Genomic DNA, 12587 nt, shown 5'->3' with positions numbered 1-12587 from the left:
GACTCGCTCGTTTTCGCATTTTTTTTTTCTCGTTTGTTCGTTCCTATCCCTACATTTTCACCTGCTTCGATGCAGGAACAGTCGACGGCGAGGGCTCTGCAGTCGGCAGATGTAAGCGAGTCAATGGAAACGAACACCGCTGGATTCCGGTGTCGTGAAGAGTTCATGAACAACACAAACCGCGAGCTTCGTGGTGAACGGCGTGCGAGGATACTGCACTCGTCGATTCAGCCTCATATGCCGCGGTTAGTGTGCGCCCGGTGCCTAATGCATCCCCTGTCATGTGATCACCGAGCTTTCGTGTCCGTGGACGCGCGGCGCGGATAGGAAAAGGGAGGATGTAGAAAGAATGGGGTAGGATGGACGTTCTGAGTTTCAATCGCGGTGACGTCACGCAAAATAAAACGCCCATGCGCGCGTTCAAAGCGCAGGTTTATGGGTCCAGCGTAGCTGCGCATAAACTTCCTTGTGAAGACAACTCAGCGCCTTTGCCCTGCGGATTCTAGAGAGTTTGGATGGACTCCGTCGTGCTTGTTCAGGGAACAATTGATATCTCTTTGATGATTTATGAGTGCACGTAAACTTCGGGACTGGAATACAAGGAAGAAATGGCTAGAAAGAGAAAACGGAGATAGAAAACACAGGAAGGACGCTAGAACACGTGGAGAACAAAAGTCTAGAAATCGGAGGCACGCGCAAAAACGGGCTCACGGCAGGGAATGATGAGGTGAAAGCATGCATTCCGTGTTTGGTTGCTATTCGTTATGGCGAAAAGCCGGCGCGTGTGTATTCAAGAAAGAGAGAAAACGTTGTTGACTGATAAAAAAAAACAGTGCATACCCAAGGTTCTTTGAAGGCGCCTCGTCGGCTTCTCTCTGCCAGGAGCCTGCGAGCGAAACGGAAGTCGTTAGCACAGCATGGCCGGAAACAGGCACAGAAGTAAAGTCACTTACGCCAACAAGAAAACAAAGAGAAATAATAACATAAAAACAATCAGAAGGAAACTGCGATCACGATGCATTTTCACGCGCACAGTTTCGATCAGCGACACGGCTGCATGCCCGAGGTCTGGAAAAACTTAACCGAACGATATCGAACGTTGCAGTTTTTGTGCCCAGCACCTACGCTGTTTTATTCGCTTGCATCCCGCGTATGCGCCTGAAGGTGTTTCAAAGCAACACTTTCAACATGCTTTGCTAAGACAAAAACGAAGCGCTTCGAATTTCCTGGGCATAAATTATGTAAATGCTTTGTTAACAATGACCATCCACGAATTGATAAAACACGCAAGGAATCAGGACGGACTCTGCCTTTTCTTCCATGGCTCGCGCGAATTCTGTTGCACGCGATGGGAATTAACAAACACGCAGCAGGGTAGTAAGGCCGAAAAATAGGTGCTCGCGTCGCATATAATACCCGTCCCACACGGGCAGATTTAATGCCATTAAGTGCTTACTGCCTTAAATTTTAATGGCATTCGTACGGTGCCACACGCATAAATTTAATGGCATTAGCCTTACTGCCATTCGCGACCTACTGAGTTCACCACAACTCATTCGCCCGTGCATTGTGTACTCTCGTTCCCATTCCACACGCAGAAAAGCATGCAGCTTTGTTAGTAACAACTTCCTAACTAGTAGGAAATGATTAATTTTTAACTTTCAGTCAGATGAGGCATCTATACCGCATTTTCGATGCGAAGAGCGCCATTTTAACCAGCTTTATTGACAGGTACTCTCGACTTGTGTGCTGACATGCGAGTTTATGGCTACTTTTTCGACTTGTAGAGCAGGAACAGCCGTATTTTCTGGAAAATCGTTTTTACATTACATTTGAACAACATTCCCGATATATTGTGCTCATTAGGAATGTTTATATTCAGATGTAGCTTTTGTCTACCTTGCAAGCGTTATCGTCATCGTCACTTTCGATAATGGCATTAAATGTGGACGTGTAGCACCAACTCCGAAAATAATGACATTAACAATCTTAGGGCCTTAAGCATTTACTGCCATTTCTTGTGCTCGTGTGGCACGGGTATAAAACCAACGCATTTCCACTTTCACCGCTCTCAGTTCTCTCGCTATGTTTTCGATTGCGTGAAAGCTCAGAGGGTTTCCACATTTGCTTGAACCCGACATACAAAGAATAAGCTATACTTCTTTGGTGTTGCGAAATAATTTATTTTTGTTCGCTCAAAAGGAAGCGAAACAAAATAATGTCGGGTATTTAGGCTTGTCCTTAAGTGTCTCCCGCTTTGGCCACTTCCTGCGTATTGTCGGGTACCGCAATAAAACACAGAACAAACCCAAGTTCATTCAGTTATTCTGGCCCGCCACAAACAGTCAGCATTAACTAGGACATGGCAGAAATTTTGAAAATGATTCGTGCCGACTTAACACAACAGCTCCCGAGTGAGTCCAGGCCTAAAATGGGTCTCTTTGTGTATAACTTCACTCTGTCATGACAGGAGCTAATAAACTATAAACTGTTCATATGCGTGAAGAAAAAATACGGCTGAGTAAAGCAGACGCAGGTGAGGCGGAATTCGCCACAACAGGTGTCTTAATATCACACAAGAATCAAACCGGTGCGGTATGCCGCACTCACTGGCTCGACTAGCTGAAAGGATGCAACGACAATCTCTTCTACCCAAGCTTCCAACTCAAAATGCCGCACCCATTCTCGAGAAACGCGGAAGCTCTATAGCCTTACGGCACAGCGTGCAAAGACAGCGTCTCGCACACGCTTCTCAAGAGCCACTCCGGCGGGGTAACTGCCTTCCTCCGCGGTATAACAAATGCGTGCCAAAGTAAATTCCCCTCTCCTTCCACTCTCTTATACTTTTTCCCTCAAACTTCCACCGCGTTCCCGCAGAGCAAAGACCGCGGAGAATATAAAGCCTTGGCCGGTGCAAAGGAGCGCAGGACGGGTTAGTTCACTGCGCGGCCCCTACTATGTACGTTAGGGCAGGAAAGCGCGTGTGCGTTCGTGTGTGCGTTCGCACCACAAATAACGCCAGCCGCTCTGGACTCCATGCGGGGTCACGTACGCCCCATAATCCTCCTGAGCCGTGGCTAGGGTCGGTGCGCGAACAAGAAGAACAAAATTAAAGCGAAAGGTGCTCAGAGGCTCGAGGTGCAAATGAATATACCCGCCCCCCAGCCACCCCTCGTACCACGACCGCGTGAACTCTCCTCATGCTTTCTGGCGCTTGCGGTGGCGATGACACACACCGGAGTCTCTCTACCTCCAGCGCGAACGGCGGCCGGTAGCCGCATATGCAGCGAGCCCTCGAGGGTCGACGTCGTTGTCGGAAACAGTTGTCGGCGAGTGGCCGCGTCGTTCGGCAACTGCTGCTCTGAATGCCACCGTCCTCTCTCCTTTTAAGTGCGCGCCTGCTCCCGCTGCTGCATAGAACGCACATATGTGCGCGCGCGGCGCGCGTCGTCGTCAAAATGGCCAGTTGTTTAAGGGCTCCTCTCTGGCGCTGCCAGCACCGAACCTTTCCTTAGCCAGTCCTTTTTTGCATACTTATTTGCTTTATAACCGTGGAAACGGGTCGAAACGGCTCACCAGTCTTTTTTATGTCCATGCTGAGATTTATACGAATGGGCGACGCCGCATTTGTGTTTTCAAGACACGTTGGGTTCTCTTTGCGCTCGTATACCCTTCGCGTCTACTCTCTGCTGCCACTGAACAGGCGCCGTAAGGGAACCGAATGATGTCTTAGATATAACGGTAGTTTCTCGCTGACTCTCTGTTTGTTTCCTGAATCTAATGAAATAACAGAAAGGTTGCCTGGTAACAGCCGGTTTTCTCTTTCTTCCCGTTTGTTTTATAGCCATAGCTAACAAAGTGTGATTGTTTCATCAGTATGATTCTGAATAACGGTATTGCGTGTATTTCAAACTACCTGTTACACCAAGAGTAGCAACGTTTTTCATTGGCGATTCATCTGAGGTAAGAGTGACACTCACCTAAGAACTTAAGCACGCGCAAATTATAAACGACAGAAATACAAAACGCCTAATTCTTTTATCCGAGAATAATTGCCCTGCACGTTAACCAGCTAACTTTCTGTTTTCTTCAGACTTGACTCGTCCAGCAACACCCTAAGAATGGAATTAAAAAGCCTAGGTTAAACGGATTGCTCGAAACCTCAGGTCACTCGAGGCAATGCGTCAACACTTAAATTCAGCGTTGCAGCTTACAACGATTACGCAGAAGGCGTACAGCACCACGCATAAACAAACATGATTGAACGCGCAAAAATGACAAAATGTCGCCATTAATTCCCGAGGTCTAGTACAGAACACTTCTCAGCCCAAGTCTGTACTGCGGTCAGGTCATTGCATAGCGAATTCTACACATTTTTTAAAGAGTGAAAAGGCAGGAATATTTTTTTTGTCTGATGATGATGATAATTGGGATGGTGCTCATAATGACGATACCTGCACGCAATCTCGCAGATATGTTTAACAAAAAAAAAAAAAAAACCATTGGAGGTGCCGACCGGAGGTAGCAGAGAAAGCGTGGCATCCAGAGAAAAAGTATAGTAGCCTGGAACATACAAGGACGCTTATCATCACGGTATTACGCCCAATTTACAAGCACACACAAACAAGCGGCAATTCTGCTGCGTTTAACGTCGATCTACGGAGCTAATTTCGGCGCATATGTACGGCGGGCCGTTTAATCGCTGCATACCGCTAGAACTCTCTGTACTTATCTGTGTACGACCGTACACACAGAACTCGTATCTATAGCACCCCCACCCACGCATATAGAGCCTCGTGATTCTCCACTGCTTTTTTTTTGCATATTTTTGCGTGATGTGAAAACACACACACAAAAAAAGTAGGCAGTACACCGATGAAAACGTATATCTGGTTAAAAAAAAAAACAAAGCACGCAGAGTCAAAGCAAGCGAGGGCCGAAAAAGATGGAGAAGCTTCCAAAATCGACACCGCTGGAACGATGAACGCCCTCCTCTCCCTTCCGGAGCCAAATTCAATCAGGTTAATGAACACGGCAGCGGCTACGCGGGCACGGCCAATGTGAATCGAGCGTTTGCTTTTCGCTAACTGGATTTCTGCCGCCACTTGCGCAATTTACTCCGACTCCGGCCCGAAAGCTGCAGCCGAAGACCCTCCCATCTGTCGTTTGCGATACGAACGGCGCGTATTTCCAACGCCAGCGCGAACTGTGCTTTCGCTCCCTGCACTCAGCGGCGGCGCTCCGTCGACTGGGAGCGGCCCAACGCCGCTGACATGCCCCACTTCTGCGGCTAGTGACGTCACAGACACCATGATGAACGCTTCATGCATAGCTTCTGCAGTGAACGTCGCAGTAGGTTGAGGTAAGCGTTTTAGATAAACGTCCAGCTTTTAGCCGCGCCCCTGATCTCAAACATGACGGTCACTATCACGTTAATGCAACCATTCTGTACTCTCGCTCGATTTCACAGGCGATTGTTATGATGGGTACGTTTCCACGAAGGCTCGCGGAGATGAGGTTACTAAATGAATGCTTTGTATAATGACATAACGCCACATGACCTCATCAAAATGCTAAACGATATGTCTTCCACCTCGCGCACACCACACAAGTTAGCTACGCCAAGCTACTTGGACGAGCTATCGTTGCGCCATTAAACAAATTAAATCATCACCATGGTCAAAATTCTCACCGACGGCAATGGGCTTCTACCAAACCCACCATAGTTGCCCCTCTAATGCCACGACATCCTGTGGATATGGTGTGAGAAAAGGAAAAGGTTGCTATTCAGCCGTTCAGCGCTGAGCTCTGCTGACAGATTGCTTAACGCTAGTTATGCGATGATAAAGCAGCTACCATTGACTCCTTTCTGCATGTCGTGGTGAAGAGGCCCGAATTTCTATATTTTTGCTTCAGTCTGCACATACACAAGAATGCCTTAGCACTGAATAAATTGACAGCAAAACTGCACATCAATGGAGGCTGAAACTTTTACCGGACTATAGTATGCAGATACAATGAGCATGTTTCAGAGGTGTGATTTCAGCAGCACTGCAAAGTGAAGACATTGATTCCGTCCCTTCTGTCTACAGACGTCTCTCAGCTACTCCTGGCATCAATATCACCAAAAGCTTTTAAAGTACCGCGTCTCATTCTTGTTTTGAAACTTGTTTTACATTTTCTAAATGTTTTTAAATGCTGGCGTCTCACGACTCAAATCTCTAAACTACCCGAAAAAAATAAAGGGACACAATTAAAAACGTTAAAACGCCTTTAATTTCAAACAAACCGCAGCCAGAAGCTATAATTACAGTTGCATGGAACGTCCTCCTAATAACTTTCGAAAAAAAACTTGGCGGATGCGCATAGTTCCAGAGTTGCACTATTAGCTTCAATTAACAATCCTCTCGCATAACCAGACGCAGTAGAATAACCCGCAGTTGCGACGAGTAGGTGCAATGGACCACAAAAAAGGCGTAATTGGTAATTGAAAGTATACTGCTTCCCCGCATGAGCCACAGTTCGAGGCGCCAGAATTGCTCTTTCGTTTCGCAGCCTCCCAGGCGTCTCAAACACAAAATCCCCCCCCCCCCCCCAAACACACACACACACACACACACCGCACGCCCACCAACCGGTGATAAGCGCCCGCAGCCTCGGATACCACATGGGGGCACGCACTCTTTTGAAACTCGCCGCCGCTCCGATCAACAACAAGCCGCGAAGAGTCGACGACAGCGGGTGACGCCGCCACGCCGGAAAAACCGCGCTGAATTAGATAATGTCCCCTTCTTGTCTGAAACTGCGTCGTCTCCATCGGCCCGGGACGAGCACGTGTCCTCTCTGCTTCTCTCTCCGCTGTTGCGGAACGCGTCCAGCCAGCTCGCGCCCCTTCCGAGCAAAGCAGCGCGCGCCCGTCCTTCTCCGTAAACGCGCCGCTCCACCCGCCAGTTATTCCGACTAACAAAGCCAGCGCACAACGACGTTTCGCCGAAAACGCAGGCCGCTCACCAGCTGAGCCGAAGGAGAGGTGTAAGCAAGGGAAGAGGGGAGGGGACCGATGAGTTGGGAAAGCGAGCGCGCGTGCACACCAGCTTACGCGCACGTTTCCCTCTCTCCGATCCTCATTTTTCCTCCCACGCGGCGAACGTGCGACTACAACTTTTAGCAGTGGCCTCGCTAATCTCGCAAAGGCTCGTGGGTGAGAAGGAATGCGGGAGAGCAAAGACAAAAGGAGAGGGGAGAGGAGAGGAGTCATGGGGGAAGGAGAGGAGAAAACGCGCGGGCGCGTGTCCGCTTCATCGCCGGAACGATAAAAAGGGGCACCGCTTCCTGGCGTCGCAAAAGGGAGCAGCTTCATTCCGGAAGCTGCCGGAGACCGGGCTCCAACCGCTCCGGCGCCGAGCGGCCCCGGCAGACGTTCGCGGGTCATTTGTTGGTGGATCCCGCACTGCTCGTCTTCCCCCGCCGCCGCCGCTTCAACAGCTAACAACAAAGCCGTAGAACGACACCGGGAAACAACAAGAGATGCAGGACGCCGCAGCCTCCCCCCGTCCTTGCTGCCCCGCATCCCGAACAGCATCCCGCTACGCTCCCTATCGTCCTTGTTAAAAACAAAGCAGAAATAGTAAAGAAGAAAGTGCACCGGCTGCGCATGTAGACACGATCATAAACGCGCCAGCAGAAGCCGCCGCGCCACTACTTGTGCTGCTAACCCTGGCCCAGACTCCCAAAACAACGCTCCGGTTTTGCGGAGCGGACGAGGGGAAGAGGGTTCGCGCGCCAGCGCTCTTGCGGCGAGCCCGCGAAGGCGTTCGGCCATAATTACGGGCCGATTAATGGCGACCGCCGCCGGCCCGCTGCCTCGTTCCCGGCTGCCGACGGAGGAGAAAGCGGACTTTTGCGGGAGGGAGAGGGAGGCGAGCGGGGGAGGCGAGCCGAGCAAGATTAATGGTCTGCATTCATCAAGCGCACGCTTGGTCCCTTCGTTTTTGACCCCACGTACTACTACTGGCCCTGGTGCTACACGGCCTGGCCGCGAGTTGCTGCTGCTGCTGCTGCTGCTCGCCTCACCAGCTATACGTTTCTTTTTCGTGCTCGTTCCGCATCGTGACGCTCGGCCGCTTCCCATGTTTGCATGGTTTTTTCTGTTCCTTTTTCATGGCTTAGTTTCGTTTCCTTGCCTCCCTTCTGCGTAAGGAAATACTCCCGTTTATTTTTTTTGCCGTTTCTCTCTCGTTCCCTTTGATCTCTAGCGGGAACCGAGGAAAAGTGGGACACCTCGTCTTTCCCTCTCCCTAGGAAGCCGCCGCTGCTGAAGCTTAGCGCTGCCTCGCGCGTGCGTTGCGGCAGTGGAGCACGAAACGACAGCCGAACACGTGTAAACGTCGCGTGCATCCGCGCAGTTTCTCTCACTTATTACGCTCGTTGAACTTGGCCCCGCGTGTCGGCCCGCACGAAGGTCGCCGAGGAAGATGTAAAAAAGAGAGAGAGAGAGGGCTGGCATGCTGCTGTGAAAGGCAGCTAAATGCTGTGCACGCGGAGGCCATGCGCTGACGATTGGGAAGGGTTCGTGAGCGTCGGTTTGACTAGTACCGAGAGGGCAATAGGAAATCAATAGGAGCAAAGTTCGAGAAGGACCGCTAAGTAAAGCCACGTGATATCAATTGATGAAGGCGGTCGGCCGCAAAGTAAACATGGTTCAGGGTTATCCGCGGACGTTAGTGATGAGGCCCCGCACGCGATTCTGAAGAAGTGAAGCGTTCGTTCGATGCGCTTGCTCAGCAGATGAGAGGAGGTCGTCATGTGGTGCTTAAACGTGACCTGGGTATGCATTAATAAAGCCTGAGAGATTTACCTGTGCCTGAAATGGGGTGGACAGCAGCACGGAGAAAGGCTCAAGGCTATCGTGAGTGGCCCAACATTAAGTGCAAACACAGTGTGTGCTCGTTACGGGGCGAAATGCCCCGTACCTGTCGCAGCTAATCGTTAACCTGAGGCTCGTTAAAGAACTGCACAGAGGCTGCGTTCGGTCGGGTTACCTTGACCGCTTTTGGAAATTTATATGATTCCATTATCACCGAGACTCAGATGAAACGTAGACTTACTAACGGGAGCTCACTCACTCGCGTTCGTAAGGTGCTGGTGTCTCGCAGAGGAGCTAGAACTCTTGTTGCAGGCGCCCCACCTGCCCAACGAGCAACCTGTCAGGTGTACACACCTGGCAGGCCTTCCCCTGGGTGAAGGGTACACCCAGGTGAAACCGTTAAAGGTAAATGTCTTCAGAGTAAAGGCCGTTGTGTTAAAAGCCTTTGGGTAAACTGCCCTTAGGTCAAAGGCCTTTAGAATAAAGACCTTACTTATATAAAGGCCTTTAGGGGAATGCCTTATGGTAAAGACATTTAGAGTAAAGGCCTTATGGTAAAGACCTTTAGGGTACAGGCCTTATGGTAAAGGCCTTTAGGCTGAAAGCCTTCATGGCAAATTCCCACCGTAACTGGAGCACGATACTCTGCGCTCAGCCATGCTAAACTATCTTATCTGCTATTTTTTCCCTCTTGCCACTACCTTTATGTATAACTTTTATTTCCCGCGTAACCGTCCCTTCATTCATCCGCAGCATTTACGACATACTCCATGAGTATTTGCATACAATCTGTCTGATTCTCGCTCGCTGCATATAAATATGATTCGCCACTTGCGAGGGCCCGGCCAAAACCAGCGAGCGCTTGGACTTCTTAGATAAAAATAAAGCCCATTCTCTTTTTTTTTTCATCTCTCCCTCTATCTGCTTCCCTGAGGGCACACACAGTCTTTAGGAATGTTTAGCTTTCAGGCCAGGGAAGCATACGTGCGAAGGTGCGGGGAAAGCGAGCGTGAATGGCTGCTCCCAACCCTCCCCCTCATCCCGCCATTTTCTTTCGAGAACGAATGTCAACGGCGCGCCGCATCTGTATGCAGAGGCCCGAGACAGTTTGCAGGCGAGATAGCGTCGAACGAGCCAACCGGGCCACCTATATGCAGGCACCGTCGATCCAACGGTACGCTCGCCGAGCGGGGGCCAGGGATCAGTCGGAAAACAACAGAAGCAGTAGCGACAGTCAAAATGCTGCCGCTGGAATAAAATAAACGAAAAAGAGCAGGAAAAAAATTGCGAATCCAAAAAAACGTTGACGCCAAGGAGGAGAGACACGTGAAAGAGGCAGACGCCTGAGAGAAAAGGGCGCCCTGAAAAGAAAAAGGCTTTTTCTTGCCTCTGATCTCTCCCTCCGCCGTCTCTTAGCCGCCCTCTCTCTCACTCACTCCGCTGTTCTTTTTCCCACGCGGCGTCGCAACGCTGGCGGCGCCTGCAGCTGCCGCCGAGATTGGCTTCCGGCCAAAGAGCTCCCGAAGTGGCGGCCCAATCCCCGCAAATGCATCACAGGCCGTCCACGCCGACGCGAGATTCCAGAAGCATCCATCACAGGACAGCGACGAGAACCGGGTCGCTGCCGCCGCCGCCGCTGCGAGAGCTAGCTCCTCCGGCGAGGCTTCACCGGCGCCGCGCCGGTCGCGTTGCCGCTCAAAACTCAAAACCGGCCAAGAAAAACAGAACGCCTCGGGCAGCCAAGGGGGACGGCCGAGACAAAGCAGGCGGGGAGGCGCGGCAGGCTCTTTACACTCGCCTTCTCTCCCGCCTTCTTGCCCTTTGTTTTTGCTTCTCGCTTGTCGATGGCGCTGCTGAAGCCGTTACGACCTGGCCCCGTGCAGAGCGAGCGAGGCGATCGGGTTGTGAGGGAAGGGGACAGAGGGGAAGAGATGATTCGGTCCTTTTCCTTCTGGGCTCGTCGTCCATCGGGCCCGACGCGCAGGCTCTCACCTTTCCCTAGGAGATTTTATATATTGGGCCCCCCTACCCTCTTCCTCTCTTTCCATCTCGGCCGGGCTGCTTTCCTTCCTTTATTTTGTTTCGTTTTCCCTTCTGTCCCTTCATTCCCGATGTTTTGCTTATTCAAGCTCGCGGAAGCCGTGCCCCTTTGTCGGCTTCCCGGGGCATTTTCCACGCCATTGGGCAAAGAAGAAGATGACTGTCTGTGAAAACAAACAAAAAATGAAAGCATGAAGGAAGGAAGAAAAAAAATGGGGTTATAAACTCCGCGAAACGAATGCAAAGAGAAAAATAGTCGCTGGACGCAACCACGGTCGCAGAGAGACTAATGCCGCGGGAAGCAGCGCGGAAGCTTGCCTGCCCGCCAGCAAGACGAAGCCGACCGTCCTCCTGGCCTTCGCAGCCATCCACCAGTCTCGGATACTCGAACGAACGGCAAGCAGAACGCGCATCGTTCGTTCTTCGGACAGCTTACTTGTCTTGTGCTCACCGCTCTTACGATTTCATTTCACTTTTTTCTCTCTCTTCGTCCTCTGCATTCGCGCCCACTTGGGCGTATCGTTTTCTTCTGCCGAGCGCTTTTCCGCGATGGAGAGGTCTGAAACAGAGTCGCAGCCATGCTTTCAAAACATTATAATACCGGCTGCACCCCAAGTCTCCGTGCCTGCAGGCAGAAACGAGGGGCAGTGATGCAGAAACAGGAAGGAGAGATCGAATGGGAAAACGTTATGGGCTTGAATAGAACGTTGGAAAGCAAATATAAGCTATTGTGGATAGTATGAGAATGTTCAGGTGAATAGAAACAAAACAGGCGGAGCGAACGAGGTGAGAGGAGTGGGTAGCGCGAAACAGGCATCGAAGACTGCGGGTACCGCCTGAATGTGGAACCAGAGAAATTATTAAAACACAACCGAGGAGAAGCGGGAACGGAGGAGAAAACAAAATGCTATAGCATCCTCCGGCCGGGAACGCGTAGCGGGTGCCCTCGAATGCACACACCTATAACCTAGTGTATGTGTGCCTAGTGTACACAAAACGAGCGTATACACATTGTAACGGCACCGTTGAACACGGCAATGCAAAAAAAGCTTGACACACACACAAAAAAAGGGAAAATAAATAAGGAAAAGAAGGCGGGCAGCGAAGGCTTCTTCTATTGATTGAAGAGGCGAAAGTAAAGAAACTTGGAGAAAAAACTGGAAGCGGCGGAGACAAAGGAAAACCCCAAGCCAGTAACACTTGTACGAAAGATGCGCGAAAAGTAAAATATATACGCAGACAAGAATGAGTTCTATTCAAGACAGAGGCAAGACAACCAACAGAAGACAGATACAAGGCGAGAGCTGGCAGGCAGGCTATACGGGATAACGGGATGGGCTGGGGGGATTGACGAAATGTGAACTTCTAAATCCCGGAACCTCCCTCCTCTCGCCTCCCCCGTGTCTCTCGCACGTGCGTCCCAGCGCTCCCGGTCGGTAGCGCCTTACTTCCCTACTTCCCCACCTCCTCCCTGTCCTCATCCCCACACACCTGCCTCTCACGTATCCACGCCCCGCGGCTCACCTTCCCCCACTCCTTAGGAGCCGTCTCCCTCGGAAGGGTTTTAAAGGATGAGGCCAGTCAGGCGGCTCTGTTACCGCTCCTGGAATGAATCTTTTTCGCCGAGAAAGGGAATGAGAGGGAAGCGAGAGGAGCCGTCGAAGGGGGAGGGAAAGGATTG

General features: G+C 50.9%; 1 protein-coding gene across 1 annotated transcript in view; it reads right to left on the bottom strand.

Annotated features, from left to right (window-relative positions):
* The window catches only part of LOC149339356 (irregular chiasm C-roughest protein-like), a 358742-nt gene that overhangs the window by 220345 nt on the left and 125810 nt on the right, over window positions 1–12587 (bottom strand). Inside the window, exon 4 of the mRNA XM_089548107.1 lies at window positions 841–886. The gene's annotated coding sequence lies outside the window, so the exon portion shown is untranslated. The remainder of the gene's footprint in view (window positions 1–840; window positions 887–12587) is intronic.

This window comes from Amblyomma mixtum, chromosome 6 (genome assembly GCF_055824585.1).
Source record: "Amblyomma mixtum isolate Tamu chromosome 6, ASM5582458v1, whole genome shotgun sequence".
NCBI classification, from domain to species: domain Eukaryota; kingdom Metazoa; phylum Arthropoda; class Arachnida; order Ixodida; family Ixodidae; genus Amblyomma; species Amblyomma mixtum.
The sequence above is the reverse complement of the archived record's forward strand: the minus strand, read 5'-3'. Positions and strand labels throughout refer to the sequence as shown.